A 26,833-nucleotide genomic window follows, 5' to 3' on the forward strand; every position below is an offset into this window, starting at 1 on the left:
TTTAATAGGTGAATCGGTTAAATCTCTTAATAGAGTAGTCTTAATCAGATGTTATAAATCCTTTAACAGGGTGCTTACTTCATTGTAAATTAAAGTCCTTTTATCAAGCACACTTGTAATAGGATGTTGAAATCCTTTAATATTGTAATATCTAACTCTCTTAAGTCTTTAACAGGGCATACCTTTGATAGGGTAGATCATGTTTCATGATCAAACATTGTAACCTTCATTAGATACATTTTACAACTACAATAGTGAAAATTTATGGGTGTCATCCCCAACCAAATTTTACCTTCTCATTGGAGGGTGTTGGTGTTTGAAAATGTTACCTATTTCCAATTACCCTGATGAGAACAAGATGCATCTAGGGGCAGCTAACTCCCATTATCAACACATCCATTCAGACACCAGGCCAACTATAAGGCATGACCCTTCTTCTACTTCAGGCTCTGCAAAACCTAGGCGGGTAGACCTATAGATTCTTTATATGGTACCAGCTGTCAAAGCATACACTGAATCTAATATGAAGCAGATAAAACCCTTATTTCTTCTATACTCAGCCAGGAATCACATGCATGAAATAGCTAAGAACATAACTCATGAAACTGGCAAGCTAAGTGCGGGTTAACATTGAATAGCTTTCAACATAAAAGGGAAAATTGATTTAATATGTTGATAACAGCAAGACCCAAGTATGAACAACAGAACTTAATGATCCTATCTCTGACCAGTGCCTTATTTATTGGGCAATTAAATGAATCATAACCATACATCTCCTGGAAACCTCAGATGTATCTCTACATCAAGATCCTTGATCTATCTTTCACCTTGTGAATAGACATATGCTACAGAATGAATCTCATACTCAGAACATCCTATCATGAAATCTGCAAACCCTGTGACAAATATCAAGCAATTACATGGATCTTTGTTCCATAAGCAAGACATTTTAACCCCATACATTTCAAAATGAAATGCAACCTAATTCATGCTCTTTGATCACAAATTAGAAGAATTAACAAAGCCATAATCAGGAGACAAGATTCAGACTAAACTTCAAACCTTTGCTACTCTTTATTTGCTTTCCTTGAAACCAAATACATGAAATGTACAGGAAACAACTCATAAATCACCTAACAGACCAGAACTATCTGCATAAAACATGAATGTTGCTCAATACAAAAGAGAAATGTTGGGTGTGTGGCTTTCACAGCCTGAGCAGAGCTCCAAGAACTGGAAATAGAAAACCAACCAACAACCTTTTTTCAGGGAAGAAGACAGAATATGTATGGAGAAGGCAATTCCCGGATTTGATTTGCAATTGACACTTGTCTATCTGAAAAACCTTCTTAACAGGTTAAAATAACTCTTTAATCTTTCCCCTCAACTGGTGAATCAAATCTTTTCATTTTACCTCTTAAGAGCATCAAATATCTCAACAACCTAATGATGAAATAATGTAACTGATTTTGATAAAAAAAAAGAACTCAATGTAAAAGTGAAAATCAGTTCACAGTGACCTCCAAAATGCAAGAAAATTGCTGAGAGTTGATTTTTCTCCATATTCAGATCCCGACAAGCTTTTAAAATTGCCCTCTAACCAATTTTGATGCTCTAGAATCAAGTTTGCTCATTCTGTCGCTAATGGCCCAAGAAACACAAATTGACCTATAACTCGAACTGGTGAGCACCTGTGCAAGAACCAACCTCAAATTTGGAAAATTCAGATCTTCCCGGTTCCGATGGTATATTGGAGTGCCCAATTTGGTTAAAAATTGCCCCAGATATTGCCTTTTGAAAATCTCAGTCTTGTTCATGACTTCCATGTAGTTTTGCAAAAAATTTAACTTTTATATAGTTTCAAACTATATGAAAGTTAAATTTATTTTAAAAAATCAACCCCACATGATCTTTTAGAAAAAAAAATTAAATTTTTTTTTTTTTTTTAACCTTTGAAAATTCCACCATATGTTTCACTCGGGTCAAACTTGGTTTGACCATATCGCCATGTGTCACGTGCTGATTCGCTGATTTGACTCTTGCCGGATTCTTGAGTTTTCCGGCAACCTCGCTATATCGCTAGCCGGATTTTTGAGATTTTTCGGCAAGCGACATAGCGACCTGCCGGATTTTTGACTTTTCCGGCCGGATTAAACTGCTGACGTCATCATTTGGGCATGCATTTTTATTTAAAATTTATTATGTCATTGCCTAACTGGCCAACTGGACCCACCTACACATGCACTTGGCTTCAAAAGCCACTGTCTTATTGACACTAAGCATTGGACTGCAAATGTATTTAAACATTATTTTAACTCCCCACAGCTCCAATGTGGGACAAATGAAACTTAATGAATATTAGATCAACACACCTGTAGATGCTCTTCTTGTGCTATGGCTTTGCATATCTGCTGTGTAGAGCATTTCATTGCCCATTGTGAATGTTTATTTCAAAACCTGGGTGTTAACTTGCTGTCCCATATGAAGTTCTTCACCTACAAAACATGGATCTCTCTTCTTTGGTCATTTTTGCCATGAATCTGCAGACTCCCCATAGTGCTGGTCGTTTTTAAGCTCATGGGCACTTAAAATGAAGCTCCCCCCTTCTAAAAAATGTGATACTGTTGCTGGAGGAAGCCATGGGCTTCAAAAACGTGGATACATGCTTCCTTGAGCTTTGTTTCACTAGCAAATCTGTACATTTTATTAAAAACGTGGACTGCTCCTTCCTCTGGCTGCATTTTGTTTATTTATGGATGTCTCCTTTTCATGAGCAACTTTGTTCTGTAGGAGTGTAGATGTGGAAGTGTTGCCATTTCATTATTTCAGCTGTTCCTTGTCATTAGACATGCTCTATGTTGCATACTATCTGCTTGGTTTCTCTTGGCTCCATCAAAAAAAATATTGGCATCTTAGTATTATTTTGCTGTTTGAGTTCTATTCTTGAATGTTGAACTGGGAGATCCTTCAATCTAAGATCCCCTTTACCTCACCTCCATATGACCCGGATATTTATTTTATTGTCTTCAACAGAAGTATAAAATTGTTTTCTCTTTTGTCCGGTCATTGTGGGCAATAACATAATTGTTTTTTCTTATTTCTTTACCTCTCCATTATGCGTAGGATCCCTTTGCAATGTGAGCTTTCTCCTTATTCCTTTTAGACAATATGATAAACATATGAAATGCATTTCAGTGATTAACATTATTACAATCTCTCCTCTGAGATATCTTTAAGTTCCCTTGAGCTTTATCAATCCTAGTAGATTGAGCCGGGCCTCAAGTGGGTCCGGCTAAAAAATTTCGTTTTCAAAAAATTGATTCGGCCAATTGATCCCATGACTCCATTGCAATGACTGGAATTAAAAAATCACAAGAACATTACTTTAAAACTCCTTTTTAAATCATTTCCGCACCATTGTGAAAATTGTGTCAGGAGGCCTGCCAGGTGGCTGTAAAAGCTAACTTAATCAAGTAACCAGGTTGTAAAAATTGGCATAAGTGTTCAATCCTGTATACTTTACCACACTGCAAATTTTTAGCCCATGACGAATTTCCAGTCAAAAGATTTTAATTGCCGAACATCCATACTTCAAATATCCTGCAGGCAGACTGTTAAAAAACATAAACTGGGCTCGGATTCGGCATCATAAACTAGGTTATTGATCACTTGGGCTTCTGAAAATTGGGATATAGGTTCTTTGCCATGAGGAGAATGGAATTCTATAGTTTGGGCTCTTTACGAATCACCGGGCACATTTGGCGAATTTCCGAAAATAGGCACTTGGAAATTTTAACTGGCAAATGTGTCAAAAAGTGATTTTTGGCAAATGTACGAATATAAGAAAGTATGCAAATGGATTCATCATGACTTAAGAATTGGCATACTTCAAGGATTTCTAGGACACAACACAATGGTACAATCCATTTAGGCTAGCCAATCACACGATCAAAGTTATAACATGCCGAACAGGGGTACGGATCAATCTGGATACCGTAGCCGTAACAAAACAATGCAAACTGGGTTTTTGATCATGTTAGCAAACTGATCAAATGGATTTGACATGATCTCAAAATTGGAATGTATGAAGTTTCTTACCCCTAGAACACAATGCAAAAAGAATTTTTTCATTTGGGTCAACTAGGTCAAAGATATGATTGGTCGAACAGGGCTTCCCAGAATTGTGAACAACTAGTTAAATGCACAAAGCAATGAATGACCAACTTTGTGGGGTGCAAAACCTAGTCAAACAGATTCGAAATAACTTGAAAATTGAAACATAGGTTCTCTATTATGGACACTAAACATCCCCAAAGTGACTAGTCATGACACAGTCCTGGGTAAAAGATATTCAGATGCAAACTGGGCCTCTGATCGCTATTTGACACTTGGGCAGAATTGCAAATTTTGACACTAGCTCAAAATGGGACTTCACAGAATGGTTCGAAATGTCAGTTTAACTTCATAGAACACATAGATGCACTAAATGAAAGGTGTTAGAAACATTAAACACCTCTTAGGCTTCAGACTAACAACCGGGTACAATCTCATTTAAAAGCATTTATAGGGCTAATTTTTCTCAACAGGGTTCAAAATTGACCATGCAAATTTTAGCGCCAACAGAGGGTTTCTAGATAATCAAACATTTTGTATTATACATGTTCTAAATGTTATTTTCTTTCATTCTATGGATGAATATGTTTAGCTAGTTATTTTAGTTTACATGAAAATTATGAGATGGATGTGTGGCGAATGAATTTATGGTTAAAGATTTGAAGGACTGATTCACTCCCACACCCCCTCTCAGAGTTTACTTTCCTTGTTGTATTTCCAATGATTTCAACAAAAATCCTAACTAGAAGGAACAACAAGATAAATGAAAGAAGGAATGGAAATGACAATGATAATAGTTAGAAGGAAGCAGTCAAGGAACATGTTGATGAATTCAAAGAGGTATTTGTGATAGCTAAGCACTAGAAAGCTCTTATACATTTTTGGAGGAATAATATTTTGATGCACTTGATGAGACCATGAAGTCATAGATTGTTTGTGACCCATCATAATTGAATTAAGTAGTTTTAGAAGAGGTAGAGCATTAGTTGGTCAAAACTAATGTTAGAGAGTGAGTTTGAAGTTGTAAAATTAATATGAGGTAGTTGACATAGAGAGGAAGCTTTGGTCAAGTGTGCAAGCTTAGATATCATCACGGTAAGTGGGAATTTAGAAAACAAGTATACTATTAAAAATATATATATTTGAATTTGTGGTAGATACCAATTTAATGCACAATTTGATTTGAAATTATTTAAGGATTGTGAACAATATATTGTGTACCATTTTTCATGAAAAGTGTCTTGAGTGAATTGAAGAGTGATTTGACAGTGAAGTAAACTGCAAAGAAAGGCATTTAAAACACAAAGTTGTAGAAGCCTTAAAATGAGATTTTTAGGTATTTTACAGAGCTAAAACTAAGTTTTTTAGTGCATACAATTTAATTACAATGGCTATTCAGATTGTTTATAATGTGAGTAAAAGGAAATGGTATGTATTCAAGAGACATCTATTTGTTTCACTTATGGATGACCTATTAGAGGCATTTTCAAAAGTTCCATAGAATGTGTTTCATGTTGAAGAGATCATAAGCTATATACATTGTAAAATTGAGAGCATGGGTAATGAAGATATACACAAAGACTTAGGGACTATGTGTAACAATGACCTATCCTTGAAGTTTGAGTATGAATACTTGAGTGAGTTGAATTTGGTAAATTATATGTTTTATATAGAGTTTGACAAAAATGATTGGACTTGAATAATTTTAAGTAGGGTACATGATGATATGGTCTAGTTAGGTGATACACAAGTTGAAATTAATAATGACCTAATTCATCAGGTCAATAGACTAAGTAAAGAGGGATGGAATCCCATAACTGAGAAGAATATCAAGAAGATGGTTGAGACAAACCTAAATACAATATTTGATGGAAGGAACATGAAGGTAGATTCAATTTAGGACAAAGGAGTGAAGTTGTTGAGTAAAATATTAGGGTACAATTTTAACCATGGCTCAATGGTTAACTCAAAACTAGTTATACTCTTACATGCATCTTATGTAATGGAAATGCAAGGAAGAAAAGTAAATTTGTGGGAGATTATTAGATTGTAGTTGTTAGATAACATTGCAAAAGTGAAGAGGAAAACGAGTGCAATATTCAAATTTGAGTCCTTACTAACTCATTTATTCTTTTATTCAACATGAAAGTTCTCAAGAGTGAAAAATTTGGGATATCAATGAGTGTACAATGAAATTGGTGACTCAATCCTACATATCAAAGGTGAAGAATGTCAAGGATGATGGCATTTATATAATGATGAAGAGTTTCCAAAATGAAATGAAATATAGGTATAGAATACCTCCCTCCATGGTAGAGAAGTACAAGGATGATTTATGCTCCATGGTGGAGATAGGAAAAACATGCATGGAAGTTATGGAACCAAGGTTAAGTTCATAGAGCCCATGGGATATGAGATGAGAACACAACTTATAGAAGGGTATGCATAGATCACACTTCAATCTGATCAAGACACAAAATTCTCTAGATGGGGAACCTATGATGAGAAGATGAGGATAGTTCATTTTGAACTACATAGAAAGGAAAGAAATAAGAAAGTGGAAAAAGTAATTGATTCCATCATTAAGGAATTAGGCATGACTCAAGAAGAGTTCAATGAGGTAAAGGGAATTGCACTCAAGATGAAGACAATTAGGTAGCCTAAAGTGATAGAAACAACTCTAATTATCATTTTAGGAACTTCAAAAGGTTTAACCATTGTACAAACATGTGTGTAGGTACCCATTACACCATATATAGTAGTTGTGCAAGTGCAACTAGTAAAGATAAGAAGTGAACAACCTAGGAGGCAACCAGAAGTGGAAACAACTATTGTGCATATGAAATCACTAAGATTGGTGAAGGTTAATAAAGAAACTGCACCATCCACCAAGAAAATGGTCAAGTACACCACCAATGGACCCAAAAAGAGAAGGAAGACACTGTACATCAATGATTTTGAAGAATCTGAGGATGAAGCTAAAGATAGGCTAGTGGAGCAAGCAATGTGAGAAGGTAGAACTCTAGAAGGAAGGAAAGCATGGAAACCAAAGGTAGAAAACCTTAACACACAAATTATTAATGATGATAATTTTTTAGTATGATAGTTTGTACAATAATATGGATATAAGGCAGTTAGAGAATGTCATAGTAAGAAACATGATATTATAGAATAAGATGTTTGAAAATATAAAGCATAAGATTCTAGATGATCTACTTAATAATTTTTAGATAGAAATAAGAGATTATTAGAAGAAGACAACACTTGAGAATAAAAATGATAAATAAGTTGCGTGAAACCAACTCTCAAGAGGACTTTGACTGAATTTTGAAATGTATTGAGCCCTTGCTAAGGAAAAAAAAAATAGCAACTCTTCTAATGAGAAGAAAATATAAGACTTTTAGGAAAGAAATAGAGGAAGAAATTGTAAAATTTATGACATGTGCTAGAGGTGAGTGCACAGTCCAAAGCTAAGAGCTTAGTGTATGTACAAATCAGTACACCTTCCAATGATGGGGAAGAAGTAGAGGAGATACAATAGACATTCTCACCCCCACACATTGTTATGGGTATTGAATCCATGCAAATGGATAGTACACATAACATTATGGATACAAAGAAGAATCTATTTGCAGAGCCAAACCATTGTTGGCAATATCATGGTGTAGCATATACCAATGTTGATGAGGAGGAGAAGGAGGAAAAGAAGAAAGAGGCTAAGAAAAAAGAGAAAAGAAGAAGAAAAGAGGAAGGAGGAAAAGAAAAAGCTAGAAAAGGAAACAAAACAAGAGGAAGAGGTAAGGAAGAAGGAAAAAGAAGAGGAGAGAAATAAGGAAGAGGAAAATAAGAAGAAAGATGAAGAAGAGAAAAAGAAGAAAGTTGAAGAAGCAATTGAAAAGTGAAGAAAAGAAAAGAAGAAAACTATTTGAGAAGAATAAATTAGTAAAGTCTTTGGAGAAGACACTGACTAAAGTCTTGGACTAAATGCAGAAGATAGTTACCGCAACTGTAGCCATTCCAAACTTGTAGACACAGGCCAAAGAACTAGTAAAGACCTCTGATGAGGAATTCACAACTTTAGTTAAGGTAGTGTCAGCACCAGCTCAAGCCAAGCATGATGTAGCATTATTTGACACAGTGTGCACAAATGTGAAAAATTATTTGAAGGTACTAGATGTAAGCATCAAGGAACTTAGGAAACACATTGATTAAGGTAAGAAGTTGTATAGATAGTGCACACTATCATACTAGTACCTGAGAGACTTTGAGAGTCCGATAAAGTGTAAGATAAGTGGACTTGAAACAATCACTACAAAAGTACAACTCCAAGAGATTAGTATTTTAGAATTTGGAATATAAGTGGAGAAGATCCATAGTATGATTAGCATCTTGGAATCAGATAAGGAGAAGGTACCAAAAAGGTTCTCTAGTCTTAGAGAATCCTTGCCTCCAAAGATCAGTATTTCGTAGAGGCAACTAGAGGAATGTCTTTCAACAAAGACTTCCTATGAAAAGTTTGCTTATACTAACATAAGCAAAGTTGAAGTGGCATCCTATACACTATGCACACTGCTTGGTACTTTTAATATTGTGAAGGAGAACTAGAAGAAGAAAGTGGATAGGCTAAAACTTGTCTATGTAGATTTTTTTCTAGGATAACAAGTTTATTAGCAATAGGTCATCAAGTTTTTGTATACAAATTTTTGACACTTTTGTCATTGTCATCAAAGGGGGAGTAATATGTAAAGGAAATTCTATGTATGTATTATATATCTAAGGAGGGGTATACTTATGTATCGATATAAAGGAGTGATAAGGAATGTACTGATCCATTAAAACATCAATAAAATTGTTATGTTTTGAAGGAAATTTTGCATATTTACTTTTATTTGTTTTTTTTCATGTATGACATCATTTTGGAACTTACCTGATTTTCCCAATTTTTTCCACCAATACCAAAGGGGAGGATTGCTGGCAATATGGTTAGATAGATATCTTGAGAGTTATCACTTGTGGAAAAATGTATTCAACATTTCACTTATGTATTTAGAGTTAGAAAATTAGTTAAGTGATTAGATAGTTCACAGCATCACAAAGACAGATGTGATGAGTACAAGTGACTCATTGAGAGTTAGATTATGTATATTTAAGGAAAGATCCATGACCATGTCATGATGACATGTGGTAGTGTGCAAAAGTGTATGGATATTATAGTGCAAGTTATGATTGAAATACCAATACAAGTATTTGATAGAGCAGAACAAAGCATACAAGAGAGTTGAGTTGTATGACTTAAGGAATTATTTTAGTAATAAAATAATTACTAAGTCTTGATGAACAAACTTTGTGGATGTTATTCCATAAGTTATTTTATATTATGTCAAACATGTGAAGACATAAAGGTCAGCTGAGTAGAGATTTACTAATATACAAGGTATAAGTAAAGATCTTATTTTACAAAGATAAGTGTGAGACATATGTGTGATATACTAAATATTTGTGATTGGTGTGAAGTCTATGAGATGATATGAGAACTATATTTGATGTATGATCAGAGAAAGTGTGAATTAAAATAGTCAGAAAGTATTGTATGTATACATATTCTTGTGAAGAACTTTATTTTGTAAATGCATGTTAGGGTAGTGCACTCTTCTTATATACATTATATTTGATCTACCAACTCTTAATAGGATTGAAAAAACTCCTGATATGATTGAGGCTTCTAACAAGGCCTAGTCCTCTAAAAAGGACTCAAGACACTATATGTACTTCATGGACTCCTAGTAGGGTCAATATCCTTATAGGATTCTTTTGTTTAGTGGATCATATAGTGGGTATGATCCCTACTACAGTTTTCCTTTGCCAAGATTTCCTTAGTTAAAAAAAATGTTGTTATGAGTTCTTTATGTGCATGGTTATGTTTACTATCAAGCATTTTTGGTTTACTTTCATATGCAAGTTATAAAATAATTAACAATATTAAGTTATGGGTAAAAGTTTGTAGAATACTAATTCACACCACCCCGCCCCCCTCTCAGTATTATCTATTTCTAATAGTAACCACACAATAGAAAAATAACATACAATATAAGATCTAATACTAAACACAACTCTTTATTCATAAAATAACTAATTACATTCAATGTGTTAGGCTGTAAGGCCTTTCCAATTATGGCCAAATAGAAAGAAAGTGATAGTTCTACAAGATCCTCGAGATTCAACCCAAACCCTAGCTATTCCAAATCCACACTCTAGGAGAACCTCCAAGGAAAATATAAACTTGTGTTGGCAAGCCACAAGTCATCCTAGAATGTTAAAAATTAAACAAACCCTTACATTAACTACATATTTAAGCCACAAGTCAGCTTGCAATAACCATTAAATTCACATAACCAAATTAAATGAAAAGATCATCTCAAACTAGAAATTGATCATAGACAACTCAGTTAATACAGGACCAAGACATGACCAAGCATCAAAATAACCACTTCTGAGTATCAAAAAATCCACTAAGCATAACCAAACTCACAAAAGTATTGTCTAGTGCTAGTATGTGCTAAGTCCACCAACAAGAAAATCCTTTCATTGATCAAGCTACCTAATTAACACAACAACCAAGAATCATCAAGCTCCTAGTGTAGGCTGAGTTCCCATAAGAATTGTTGAGTACCTTCAGTGACCAAACTCCTTCAACTCCAAATCCAAAATCCCTCTAGTATGTAGGATTTCTAACAACCCTAGGATGCTCCTACATCAAATGGTAATAGAAAGGTTTCCCCCTCAAGTATTAGCCTTCATAATTTTGCACAACCCTGCCAAATCCTAAATCAACCTCCACTAAACCTTTTCCATAAATGCATGATTAAAATCCACAAAAATACTTTACAAGGAAGTTGAGAGGAGATGCAACTTAAAGACACTATTGAGCACCTTCCCTTTGCATCCAACTAGTTTTTTCTACATATTCTCCATAATCGAGTTCCACAACTTGAGAGTGACCTCCTTAATAGTTTGGGGTAACCCAAGGTAAGTGTCAAGGAGGCTAGCCATTTGACACTACAATTCCTTAGTAATCCAATGCTATAGGCCTCTCTCAGTATTGAAGAAATATATCTTATTCTTATTGAAGTTAATATGTTGTCCCAAAACAACAACATAGTTGTCTAGGAGCTCCTTCTAGGACCTAGCTTCTCTGATTGACATGATTCCATGGAAAAAATAAATCATCGACAAATTATTCGAGGACCTCTGGGGAGAGAGTGATGGTGGGTTTGATACCTTTTATCCATCCTTGCTCTGCCATGGCCATAAAGTTCCTTCCAAGAACCTTGGCCACAATGATGAACAAGTAAAGGGGAGAGAGGGGTCCCCTTGTCTCAAGCCTCTAGTGGAGTTAAAGAATTTCCATGAGGTCCCATTAAGGATAAAAAAAAATTGGACATAACTGATAATCTCTTTAAGGGTATGTGCAGGATCATAGTGTGATAAAAAGTGGAAATGTGAAAAAAGTGGAGTTTGGAAACATCTAAAAGCATTTCAAAATTTTCTCTAACTTTTTTTCACCCATCCTGATACTAAGGAAAAAAAGTTGGGTCAAACCTTATTGGGTATCTAATCCATTATTGGGTAGCTGATATCATATTAGGTATTCGATATCATATTGGGTATATGATATACCCAAAACTAGCAACTTGGATTAAAAACAAAGCCCAAGAGCAAATAATGACATTTTCATTTGGATTTGTTTTTAGCTGACTCCATCCTGGGTATATGATATAGGTAAGGATTTTTTTGTATTTATTGATGATTTTGAATGAATTTTAATATAAATTAGGTTTTTAAATAAAAATCATTGGAAATAGGTCTTTTTAATAGAAATCATTAAAAATGAGGTTTTAATAGTTGAAAATTAAGTTTTTAATAGAAATGTTGTTTTGTAATTTAATAGGTATAGCTAACCCGAATGATGACATTGAGGTAGGAAACAATGTTCCTCATAACCCTCCACTAAATGATCTATTACCCCCTCAAAACCCTCCTCAATTTGAAGATTTGATATATGAAAATCTCACTGAACTTAGGGTTTTGGAAACCACATATAACAATATACCTACATTGGCTCTATGTTGTGCACGTTAAACAACACAGTGGATAATATTGAAACACTTACCAATGAACAAAATGTTGCTCTTCACTAGAATGAGCAAATGCATGCCATGTTTGATGATGGGTTGGACTATGATGAGGTTGCAGACCTAAACATAACTAAAGATGATATAAACAACCTTTTTTGCAAACCTAAAAACTGGTAAACCAGTAGATGACACAAAGGAAAATTTATCAATTAAATGGTGCACAAATGAGGCTATGCGTACTAAATTTTGGGATCATTGGTGGATGGTTTTTGACAACCCTCCACACAAAAATTTAGAGGTGTCATTCTATTTCATTAAAAAATTGTATGCCAAATTTCTATTGCACCTCAAGATGAACTACTGGAGTATGAGGCCCAACATGGGTGTAGGAGGAGGAGCTCCTCAGAATAGATCCTTTTCCTAGTGGAAGAAATATGGTACTTTTTCACCCCTACTTATGTCTCCCCCCCTCCTCTAGTGTAGCATCCTGATATCATTACAAATGCTAGCTCTTAGACTATTAGATTCATCCATAGATTGAGTAGCCTATTGATATCCTAGGCTAGACTAGTGTTGCCTCCCTATGTTGATGATGTTGGTGTCAAGTCATCATTAGTGAGCTCATCCAATGTTTTCATGCCCTATACTTGCATAATGTACAAGAATATTTTTATGGGTTCCATAGGTGATCTTTCTGAGTATCAGTTTGTATTTGAGGAGGATACACTAGACATGTGTATAGAGACTACACACCCTGATGTGAGAGAGGAGGGGCATGCAAAGGCATGGCATACTACTATATCAGTACATGTATACCTTTTTTTGTTATCACATATGAGATTTAAAGTTAATCTTTATAGTAGAGTAATTTTAACCCATATTGACTTAGAAAAGTATGTGACCTTCATTAAGGTTTAGTTGATGACTGAGGAGGAGCACAGACAGGTTGATGTTGTGATGCTCTCAACTATTTCATTTGGCCTTGAGACATCTATGGTGCATTATGTTGTGTTCTCATTTCTTTTCTATTTGATATTGAAGCATATATGGTTTCTAATCTTTCTTTTCTCTTGTAGGTATCAACTGCCAGTGGGGGGTAGAGTGTGGGGGGTGAGACAAAACCCATTGACAAGGGAAAGGTAATTAGGTGCTTTTAATGTGATTAAATATTGATGCATTCTTGTAAAATGTTTGTGGTAATAAAATTTAATTACATTCTTTATTGTACATGGTGTGGCTACTAATGATGAGTCCAAGTAGATTCAACATCGCAGACCCTCTAGCATTTCTATTCACAGTGAGAGCCCCATTGTACGTATAAGTATCATTTATTTGTTATTTTCTTTATTTTTAAAAATGAATTCAAAAAAAATTTCTATGATATTAAAAACTAATCTTTTGTATCTCATAGGAAACACCTAGTGCACAAAAGGTTGGATGTTAGAGTTTTGTATCTTTGCTCACGCAACCACTCTATCTAAAGGAGGAGTCAACATTGGTAAATTATAGTTTGAATTATTGATTATATGTTATAAACTTAGTATTATATGAATTATAATGATATAGTTTAAGTTTTAGATTCATCTGACAAACATGCTTGAACATATATAGGTAATCAATGAGGCTCAAGCATTGCCAAGGACATATAAGAGGACACTTGACCAATGCAGGAGGTCAACCAGAGAGGTATTTATGATAAAAAAATGTAATACTATAAATTTTCATTAAGAAAAGGATCATTATGCATTTGCATAATTAAATTTTAGATACATAGAATCATATAAATTTAGTAGTCTAAGTTTGGGTTTTCCTTCTTTGTTTATGTAGGAGGCATTTGATCCACCTAATGCAACAAAGAGGCTACATTTTGATCATCCAATAGCAGCATAGGATAATATGGTTGTCATAGGATGTGTCATGAGAAATCTTGAGATGACATATTCCACATTTTATAGAAAAACATTGATATTATACACATTTCGATGGTATGATAAACCACATTTTGTATATGGATCTATATATTTTGATATATGTTTGTGTAATTTTTCTATGGATACATGTATTTTGATATATATTTTTGTCATTTATGTGCACAATGAGATACATATTAATTTAGTATAGTATTGTTCAATTTATCATGGATCATGTGTATTGTTCATGTTTATGAAATATCATTCATTTTGATCATGTTTGTTATATTCCATTCAAATGTAGGAACATTTTAACAACCTTTATTATCAAATTTTGATGAAAATATTAATTTTAAATGATATCATATATGTTTAATTTGAAATGATCTCTACAATCCCTTAAGATATCACTATGGTTCACCCACCCAAATGCACTTAGAGCACCTTGGAGACTCTTCTATATAGGGTGGTCATGAATAATGGAGGCTCTCTATGGATAGAAAAAGGGTGTCACTAGGGTTCACCAACCCATAAAGAGATAATTGTGTTGATGATTCAATTCCAAGGTTAATGGTTTCAAATTTATTTAGTGATGCAACAATGAACTAAGGCACGCTACAAGTTTTTGCATCAAGCAAGATCATTGTGTCGAATCTAAATGGAATGTGATCTCTCAGAAATGAGATAGGTTATTGTAGGCATTGGCATGACCATCCTTTAGCATTTGAAATTTCACCAATATCCCCCATGAGCTCTAAGTTATGACCCTCAAAATATTGACCTCAACACATACTTAGAGTACCTTGGAGACTCTTTAGTATGGGGTGGTCACGAACAATGGAGGCCCTCTACAGTTGGAACAAGAGTACCTTGGAGACTCTTTAGTATGGGGTGGTCACAAAAAATGGAGGCCCTCTATAGTTGTAACAAAGGTATCATTAGAATCAACCAACACATATGGAGCTAATGGCACTGATGATTCAATGCCAAGATCAACAGTTTCAAAGTTATGCAGTGATGCACCAATGAACTGAGGCACACTACAAGTTTTGGCATCAAGTGAGATCACTATGCCAAATACAAATGAAATGTGACCTATCAAAAATGATATAGGTTATTTTATGCCTTGGCATGAATTTCATCTAGAATTCAATGTTTCACTAATAGCACCCACGATCTCTGAGTTACAACTGTTAGAAGATCAACCTCCAAATGCACATAGAGAACCTTGGAGACTCTTTAGTATAGGGTGGCTGTGAATGATGGAGGCTCTCCATGGATAAAAAAGGGTGTCATTGGGGTTCACCTATCCATTCAAAGCTAATGGAATTGAAAATTCAATGCCAACATCAGTGGTTTCAAAGTTACGTAGTGATGCACCAATGAACTAAGGCATACTACAAGTTTTGGCATCGAGTGAGATCATGGTGTTGAATCCAAAAAAAATGTGATCTCTTAGAAATGAGATAGTTTATTATATGCCTTGACATAATCATCCTATAATAGTCAACATTTCATGGATAGTTCCCATGAGCTCCAAGTTATGACCCTCAAAAGATTGACCTCCAAATGTACTTAGAGCAGCTTAAAGACTCTTTGGTATGAGGTGGCCACAAATGATGGAGGCTCTTCATGACCAAAACAAGATTTTCATTAAGGTTCACCCACCCATCCAAAGCTAATTGTGTTGAAGATTCGATGCCAAGATTAGTGGTTTCATATTCATATAGTGATACACCAATAAACTGAGACACATTGCAAGTTTTTACATCAAGTAAAATCATTGTTCTGAATCCAAATAGAATGTAATCTCTCATAAATGGGATAGGTTATTGTAGGCCTTGTAATGACCATCGTTTATTATTTGAAATTTCACCAATATCCCCCAGGAGCTCTGAGTTATGACCCTCAAAATATCAACCTCCAAATACACTTAGAGTACCTTGGAGACTCTTTTGTGCAAGATGACTGCAAATGATGGAGGCTCTTCACAACTAGAACAAGGGTGTCATGAGAGTTTTCCTATCTATCTAGAGCTAATGGAACTAAATATTTGATGCCAATATTAGTGGTTTCAATGTTACACAATGATGCACCAATGAATTGAGGCACACTGCAAGTTTTGGCATCGAGCGAGATTGTTGTGTCAAATCCAAATGGAATGTGATCTCTTGAAAATGAGATATGTTATTGTAGGCCTCCACATGACCATCCTATATCATTTTAAATTTCATTTATAGCCCCAATGATCAATGAGTTATGACCCTCAAAAGATTGACCCCCAAACACACTTAGAGCATCTTGGAGACTCTTTGGTATAGGGTGGTTGCAAATGATGGAGGTTCTCTATGATTGAAACAAGGGTGTCACTAGGTTTCACACACCCATTTAGATTTAATTTTTATGATGATTCCATGCCAAGATTAGTGGTTTGAAAGTTATGCATTGATGCACCAATGAAATGAGGCACACTGCAAGTTCTAGCATCAAGCAAGATCATTGTGTCAAATCAAAATTGAATGTAATCTCTTAGAAATGAGATAGGTTATTATTGGCCTTGGCATGACCACCTTGTCTCATTTGATGTTTCACTGATAGCCCCCATGCGCTTTGAGTTATAACCCTTAGAAGATCAACCTTGAAACACACTTAGAGGACCTTGGAGACTCTTCATTATGGGGTGCATGTGAATGATGGAGGATCTTCATGGCTAGAGCAAGGGTGTCACTAGGTTTCACCCATCCATCTAGAGCTAATGCCATTGATGATTCGATGCCAAGATCAATGGTTTCAAATTTTGGTCTTTGTATTAATTAAAAACATCATTTTTTAGATCTCTCAACATAAATTACATTAAGTAAAAAAAATCTTTTTTTCTTACATTAAATCAACAAGTTTGCATTTATAATATGTCAAGTGTTTCATCATTATTACATCAATACACAACTACCAAAAATTGTAGTGTCAAAAATAGAATAGATTGTTCTTCATTCTACTCCTTATTTAGTTTTTATCTTCATGCATGGATGCTCTTCACGATGTACCTACATTCCAATATCATAAAAAATATTAGTAAATAATCGTATTAAACGAGATAGTCATCGGTTCACCAAATCATTATAAACAAAAGAACATAAGAAGTAAATATACCTAGTCAAGTGTTCTTGTAGGGTTCCCTCTCTATTTTAGATTCTTCAATAGGGCTTCATGAGAAACATTAGTAATAGTGAAAAGTTCTTTTACTTTTGGTCTTCCTTGATGCTTCAAAAACTTAGGATGTGAATATATGAGAATTGTTTTGTGCTTCTAATAGTCTTTGAATGCAAGAATTCCATTCCTTATAAGAATCTATATTTGTAGCCATATTCCAGCAACAACAACTAAACTAGCAAGATATGTGAATCCATCACCATTTTTGATTGATTGTGCAAGCTTTTTTTTACCTCTTACACAATGTGCTAACCAATAATTGGATTTCTCATCATTCCATTGTAGTGCAACCAATGCAATGACATGTCCTCGCTGAAGAAGATCAGATAGATGGTTATGTTCAAGTGAAATTTCAATGTCATCATTTTTTATTGAAGTTATGATAGAAAATGGAGTAAGATAATGTGGAGACCATGTGTCCACCCACTCACCTGACTCACAATGATCCCAATCACATTGAAAACAACTAGGACAAAAGTAAGCTAGCTATTGTATCCAAATAGTCCATGTACTAGAATTAGAGCTACAAAATGAATGCATTTTTAATGAGTCTCTAATAGTAACACAATCTGATCTATCACCTATGGACCCTTACTCAACCAACCAAAAGAACTTGCATACTATTGAATCAAGATTCCCCCTATGATAATGCTAAACTACACCAATCAACAATGCTACGAGCATCAAGAAGCTCTAATCCTAAAATCTTCAATTTCTCCTTAACTAGAGCTCCCTTCACACATGCCCCTGCTCCATCATGCTTCCTTTTCCCATGGAAAAACTCAAAAAAACCTCCAAATATGAGGCACTCCCCTCTCTATGTGCATCCTACAAACCAATAAAACATGTAAACGTTCTTGAATTGACCTATGAAATTATATGACCAAATGATATGTCTATCCATAGAAATGTCGTGCTCCTATAAGAAATCAAAATAATTCTTGCAAAAATTTATGTCAAACTCATGAGTGTGAGATCTATCATCACTCATGTAAAAATGGTACTCTAATGATATTGCAATTATCTTCCCCACAATTAGGGGAATGTCTATATGTTATGTGGACAAAAATACTAGTTTGAATGGAGTTGTAATACTAAGATTGTGTCTCATTTTGGGGCTACAATGTGTAGTTATTTGCAAATTCAACAACTGATATAATAGTGCCAATAGAAAAAGTCTCCTTACACATTCTAAATTTCTTATCCAACCACTGAGACCTATGACTATGACTTGCATACTTTTAGAAAAGATTTGACTTAAAGTTTGAAATAAAACTAGCCACAATGATTTCTTTTGCAACCAATTCACATCTAGAGGTTTCACCTCCACTCTTCAATGTGTATTTCACCATTTCATATACCATTTTTTTTACTATTTTCCTCCCAAGATCTTGTTTGTAGCCCTCATGGAAACATGTGTCAAACTTACATAAGTGACCACATTTTGAACACTTCTCAATTAAGCAAGCATTTCTATAAAAGATATAGCCATCAACTCTAGGACATAAAATTTGATCTAGCAAGTCTCTTGATGATTTTGGAAGCCCACTAGCACCACACTTCTCCAACATTTCTTTACTATGCAAAGTAGAATAGATGGAGTGTAGTAGTTCATGGTGCATGGAAAACTCCCCATGATATTTGCAACAACATGTATTAAAAAATTTAAGTCACACACAATAAAATGGCTTCAAGGATTCAAAATCCCTTTGTGATATATGCAATCTTGGATGACTCTCTCTAAATTCTTTGAACAACATTGTTTGACTTACTTTCAAATAATGTTTAGGATGTGACATGCAATCTTTAATGCTAATTCTCTACTTCATCACATCTTTAGCATTGGGTGATACTCTTGAGCTAGAGTGCCAAAATTGTGTAATTTCTTGTTTTACATCATCAAAAAGCTTCTTATCAAAACATGGAATTCTCCCACCAAAATTCCATGTTTCATTTTAAAGAGGATTGTAAATTATCTCTTGTCTAATAAGTTGTCTTCTCAAAGTATTATGGTTTAGGTTCAAGTCAATACAATTTTGTCTCATATATCTACCCATTCTCAAATGATGACTTACCAAAGAGGTTGTAATAACCCTTTGAGTAGCTCTCTTATCCTTCTCCATGTTATTTTCCTCAATGCTATTGAGAACACTAAAAAAATTCTTCACAATAATGACATTTCTTTCCATTTTTTTATTGACACAAATCTTCAATTTGGAAAGCATAGGTCTCATATATTGTATCTTCAATAAGCTCATAAAATTTTGACATTGCTCCACCACTATCTTGTTGCTGAAAAAAATCTTATATAGTCTTGAAGCCCATAACTAAATGGTTCTTTTTTAATTTTTTCCTTTCGAATTGGTAATAATGGTTTCATCAATTTCAATTATACATTTTTGTGTTCTAGGACCTTCATGTCAATTATAATTAGGAGATATATTGCATTCCTATGCATTTTCATTTTTGACATAGTCAATCATGGTATTTACATTATGAACTAGTAAAATTTTATTCTCCAAATTTTCAATCCTAGCATTATCAATATCAATTGGTACATTTGCATTCCTCAACTAATCATATTCACCTTTGATCAATACATCGTCAAATTGATTCACATTTAACATACCTTGTCTCTTCCTTTGACGATTTACCTTGTCCCTTTCCCTATATGTTTCAATGTCTTTATTCGATACCTTCCTTTTGTTTTTAGCCTTTCAATGACTAATGCTCCCCATTCAAACAACAATAATAGACACCTAATCAAACTTTATAGCAAAATTTTCTATCTTATGGACCCCAAACAATCTTTTCTCTCCAAACCCATGAAAATGGACACCAAAAGATGTGATTGTCAAGTCTGTAGAGACAGAGAATATTTTGGGAAAAAGTATGCCAATATTTTGAGTGTCTAACCTGATTAGATATTGGGTACCCAAAATTGTCACATAAATTTTGGAGGGAATTCAAAATTTGGTAAGTGTGGGAAATAAACAACTAAATTTTATATAACTATATATTAGTATTGACTAGTATTGTATCATAATATAGGAATGCATTATTATTATTATTAAATATAATATAGTAATACATATGACTATTATTATTATTAAATATAATATAGCAATATAGGGTTTAGGGTTCTCTTATGCAGAAAAATAAAGGCAATGACCAATGATGGTAAAGTTTTCTAATCAATTTTGTAGTTCATATGCATACGATGTTTAGTGCAGGTCATGTTTTCATGAAATGCATCAAAAGGGGTCATAGCCTATGACACCTTTTGATGTATTTCATGACAACATATGTACCTAGGAGTCCTAGGACCTCTTTTGAGGCATTTCACGACAACATAGGTCCTAGGACCCCTAGGGACATATGTTGTCATGAAATCCATTGAAAGGGGTCATAGGTTATCTTATGACTCCTTTGAACCCATTCCAACAAACCAAATAGGTCCCTATAGGTCCTAGGAACCCTAGGGACATATACTATCATGAAATGCATTGAAAGGGGTCATGGGTTATCGTATGACCCCTTTCAACACATTCCAACAAACCAATGTCATCAAATGTGTTGAAAGGGGTTGTGGGTTATCCTATGACCACTTTTGACTTATTCCAACAAACCAAATAGGTCCCTAGGGCTCCTAGGTACATATGTTGACATGAAATCCATTGAAAGGGCTCGTGGCTTATCCTAGGACCCCTTTAGACCCATTCTAAACAACCAAATAGGTCCTTAGGGGTCCTAGGACCCCTAGAGACATATGTTGTCATGAAATGCATCAAAAGGGATCGAAGGTTGTTGTATGACACCTTTTGACCCATTCAAGAAAACCAAATAGGTCCCTAGGGATTCAAGGACCCTTAGGGACATATATTGTCATCAAATGCATTGAAAAGGGTCATGGGTTATCCTATGAGCCCTTTCAACCCATTCCAATGAACCAAATAGGTCATAGGGGTCCTAGAACCCCTAGTGACATATGTTGTCATGAAATGCATCGAAAGGGGTTGTAGGGTTATCTTATGACACCTTTCAACTCATTCCAATAAACCAAATATGTCCCTAGGGATCCTAGGACCCCTAAGGATAGATATTGTCTTTGAAATGCATTGAAAGAGATCGTAGATTATCTTATGACTCCTTTTGACCCATTCCAACAAAGAAAATAGGTCCCTATGTTAACATGAAATGCATCAAAAGGGGTCGTAGGTTATCCTATAGGTCCTTTCAACTCATTCCAAAAAACCAAATAGATCCCTAGGGGTCACAGGACCACTAGGGACATATGTTGTCATGAAATGTGTCTAAAGGTGTCATAGGTTATCCTATGACTCCTTTTTACCCATTCCAACAAACCAAATAGGTCCCTAGGATCCTAGGACCCGTAGGGACATATGCTATCATGAAATGTGTCAGAAGGGGTTGTAGGTTATCCTATGATCCCTTTCGACCCATTCCAACAAATCAAATAGGTTGCTAGGGGTTGGTCCCCTAGGGACATATGTTGTCATAAAATGTGTCAAAAGGGGTCATAGGTTATCCTATGACCCTTTCAACCCATTCAAACAAACCAAATAGATCCCTAGGGGTCCTAGAATCCCTAGGGACATATGCTGTCATGAAATGCATTAAAGGGATTTTAGGTTATCCTATGACCCTTTCAACCCATTCCAACAAAAAAAAATAGGTCCCTAGGGGTCCTAGGACCCTTAGGGACATATGTTGCCATGAAATGCAATGAAAGGAGTTGTAGGTTATCCTATAACCCCTTTTGACCCATTCTAACAAACCGAATAGGTTCCTAGGGGCCTAGGGCTCCTAAGGACATATGTTGTCATGAAATACATAAAAAAGGTTCATTGGTTATCCTATGACCCCTTTCAACCCATTCCAACAAGCCAAATAGGTCCTTAGGCATCCTAGGACACCTATGGACATATGTTGTCATGAAATGTGTTGAAAGGGGTCATAGGTTATCCCATGACCCCTTTTTCACCCATTCCAACAAACCAAATAGGTCCATAGGGGTCCTAGGACCCCTAGGGACATATGTTGTAATGAAATGTGTCAAAATGGGTCATAAGTTATCCTATGGCCCGTTTCAACCCATTCCAACAAACCAAATAAGTCCCTAGGAGTCTTAGAACCCCTCAGGACATATGTTGTCTTGAAATGTGTCAAAATGGGGTTGTAGGTTATCCTATGACCTCTTTCAACACATTCCAACAAACTAAATAGGTCCCTATGTGTTCTAGGACCCCTAGGGACATATTTTGTCATGAAATGCATTAAAAAGGGTCATGGGTTATCCTAATGCCCTGTTTGACCCATTCCAACAAACTAAATATTTCCCTATTGGTCCTAAGACCCCTAGGGACATATTTTGTTATGAAATGCATCAAAAGAGGTCATAGGATAACCTATGAGCCCTTTGGACACATACTAACAAACCAAATAGGTCCTCAGGACATATGTTGTCATGAAATGCATCAAAAGGGGTGGTGGGCTAGCTCACAACCCTAGTGGACCCATTGCATAATGACATGTGTCGATGCTATGGGTCGAACGAGGTTGTCTACTAGTCTACAACCCCATTTGACATTGATTACCCTAGATTACAACCCCATTATAAAATAATAATAATACATTACTATAATATATAATAATATATGACTATATTAAATATAATAATAACATATTACTATAGTATATAATAATAATAAGAGTAATAATAATAATCATATATAATAAAAATATTTTTCTATATTTTATTTAATAATAATAATATATTATTATTATTTGATGAGGGCACAAACAACAATCAAAATGAAGATAGCAAGAAAAGGGAAATATTATTATCAGAAGTGATATGCTATCACATTCAGTACAATGAAAATAGACTCAAAGAGATGCCCTATGGGCTTACAATGGTCTGATTCTAGAGAAAAATCTTCTTCACATTACCCTCTCTCAAACTCCACCAAAAACTTCCTTTACAATGCCAAAAATGTTCTTAAATGAACCCTAATTAGGTTTAGGGTTAGGAATATATTTTATAATATGTCATTTGGGTTCGACTACCAAAATAGATGGTTCTAGAAATCACATTAGAATTCAGTGTAAAGTTAGAAGAATCGAGAAATGGTAGTCCAACTTTTGGGAGGCATAACTTTTGATGATTGATGAACCATTTACAATTTTAAAAATATCTCTAAGAACTTTATAGGCCTATGGAATACCTTTTCTTGTGCCCCATTTTTTTTTTTTTCTTGTGCAAGGTCATTTAGTGCCTCAAATTTGATTTTGAAATGCTCTTAGGAGGTCTCCAAGCAACTTAAAATTGCAATAACTTTCAAACCATAAAGCCTTTTGACCCGATTCTTTTTCTAGACTGCTTTAAACTATAATTATAATCATCCCTCCAACTTAAACCCTCTAAATCATCATAATTATGGCTCAATTATAAAATAACCATTGACACATATCCTAAGGTGCTCAAAAGCTCTAACTTAGAAAACCAATAGTCGAACTATGACAGTTAGAACCTTTATTTGATCCTAATGGGTATCCAAAAATGAAAATAGATTAATCAAAAACTAATACTAAGAATTCTTTTGGGTGATATAGGATTTCCCTTACACCAATAGATGCTCCTGCATCAGAGAGTCAGAGTAGATTGAAAAGTGACCATGTCACTTTATAGCTGGTAGAGGAAAACCCAAATGGGCAACTTCCATTGTCGATATCCTAGTTGAATCTTCTACTAGTCGTGCTTTCCACTTCACTAGGTATTCTTCATACTACTTGTTTCTCATACTTCAACCCACACAACTATCTAGAATCTATTCTATCTCTTCCTTCTTAGAAGTAGGAATTGGACATGGCTCCAACATTAACTCCTCATCTACACCATCATAATGATATTTTGTTAAGTCCACAACATTAAAAATTAGAGAAATGTGAATTCCATCTGGCAACTCCACCTCATATACATTTCCTAAATAATTTTTCTTCAAAATTTTGTAGGGGCCAAATTTCTTCATCTTCAGCTTGTTGTAGGTATCCATTGGAAACCATTCCTTTCTTAAGTATACCATAACAAGATCCCCAACAAGGAACTCCTTATGTCTCCTCTTTTGATCTACCCTAGCCTTATACTATTGGTTCATCTTATTAATATGTAAATGTACCTCCTCGTGTAGGTTCTTGACATGTTTAGCAAATTCTTCTACCTCAACACTTGTTCTCTCCCCTTGCTCCATCTTCCTTAGCTCTAGTGTAGTCCTTGGACTACTCCCATGCAAAATTTGGAATGGTGATCTACCAATACTTCTGCTCACAAAATTATTGTAGGAAAATTCTTCTTGTGGTAGAATCAAATCCTATACCTTAGTCTTATCTCCTACTAAACATCTTAGCAAATTGCCCAAGCTTCTATTTACTACTTTTGTTTGTCCATCAGTCTATAGATGATGTGCAGAATTGAACTTCAATTCTATCTTCAACTTCATCCACAAAGTCCTCTTGAAATACCCCACAAATTTAGTATCTCTATCAAAAACAATACTTTTTGAGAGACCATGTAGCCTCGCCACCTCTCTGAAAAAAAAATCTACAACATGTAGTGCATCATGAGTCTTGTGGCATGGAATGAAATGTGCCATCTTGGAAAACCTATCAACAACCACAAATATTGAGTCATTACCCCTTTGTGTCTTTGGCAATCGAAGAACAAAATCCATACTTATGTCCTCCTAAGGCTTTGATAGAATAGCCAATGGATGATAGAGTCTAGTATTGTAACTAAATCATTTGGTTGTTTGACATACTTGACAACTTTGCACAAACTTCTTCACACCCTGTGATAGTTGAGGCCAAAAAAATATTCTCTAATAATGGCAATGGTCTTATCTCGACCAAAATTTCCTACCATCCCTCCACTATGTTTCTCCTTGATCAAGTTCTCCCTCATAGAACTCCTTGGAATACACAATTGACTTCCCTTGAACAACATAATGTTTTAAATCAAGTAATCTAGCCACGTGGTCCTATCTAGAGTAATAGGCCATGTTAGAGTTCTTTCTTGTAAAGAACATATCCAATGGATTTAAACTAGATACTAGGAAACAAAGATAGGGACAAGCATAAGGATGAGCTAAATCCTATATTCAGTAAGGCTAAATCTCAAATCTAGGCCCACATTAACAGAGTCATCAAGACTCACTTCACTTTAGGCTCTACTAAGCTAGGGCTAGCAAACCTAAGGGATTTATCTTATTAACTTGATACTCTTCTCTATAAGACTATTTTCTATAGTAGAAATGGTCAATATTCTTCTATAATTTTCTGACAAACTTCCTAATTATAGTAGCTAATTACAACCAAAAAGTAATAGCAAATAAGCCATGAACAACACTTCTAGTTCTTCAAAACATGAAAAAGGCAAATTGATATTTAATTAAAGTTTGGATCTCAGTATAACCCAGGCATGCAACAACAGAGAACATGTAAGCTCAAAGCTGACTAGTCCCTTGTCCATTGGGCATCAACTAAACCTTTACATACAGATGGATACCCAAAGTATACTCATATATTTAGACATCTGATCTATCTATTTGACTTGCAAATAGAAATCAATCTTCATAAAAACTCTCATACATATTGTAATATACTCTTGGTGTAACCTACAATCCTGACAATGTAAACAAGCATTTACTTGGATCTTTGTTATAGCAAAACATTTATTCTGACATACAATGTTAAGGGATTGCAATTGAGTTCAAGTTCTTAGTTCTTAAGCACAAAACATTGTAGATAACAGAAGTAGGAGATGAGAATCAAAATGAAACTAAAAGAAATGAAGCTCTTATATTAATTTCCTTGAAAACAATACATTATTTGTATGCCAAAATTCAGAAAAGAACACCAAGAAATGATTGTATATCGAACATGCATCAAAATAAATACAATACTGTTGTTCATAACAAAGGAATACTAAGGAAAATAGTATGACAACTCTAAAACTAGAGCCAACCTTGTGGTCTCACTAGTCATAAAAATTGGAACTCGATTGGTCTCACAATTCTTAGAAAATCTCCAAAGAATTGGAACTTGTACAAAGAGTAGAGAGGAAGGATATATAGAAGAGAAGATATTTTTAGGCTCTAGAACCTGAATTTAACATGTGCCCCATTGAAAATGTCTTCAATTTGATGTTGTTGAAACTAAACTTCCTTCATATACATGCAACTAAAACCATAAATGATGTAGCAAAAATATCTAATATATCTCACTAAAGCAATTAGCAAAATATCTAATGGAGAAAATATCACATAAAACTCAAATCTAAGCTGGAGGCTCAAAATTTGATTTAGTTAATCACATCTTCTTTTGCCATGAAATTCATCTATTTTATTGGCAAAAAACATAATTGCTTCCAACTACCCTCAAAACATT

General features: G+C 34.7%; 1 pseudogene; it reads right to left on the minus strand.

Moving 5' to 3' along the window:
• LOC149563874 (putative cysteine protease RD19D pseudogene) overlaps positions 1-26,833 on the minus strand; it is a 115,524-nt pseudogene that overhangs the window by 54,467 nt on the left and 34,224 nt on the right.

This window comes from Cupressus sempervirens, chromosome 4 (assembly GCF_028749045.1).
Source record: "Cupressus sempervirens isolate cs-2001-9-10 chromosome 4, ASM2874904v1, whole genome shotgun sequence".
Taxonomy (NCBI): domain Eukaryota; kingdom Viridiplantae; phylum Streptophyta; class Pinopsida; order Cupressales; family Cupressaceae; genus Cupressus; species Cupressus sempervirens.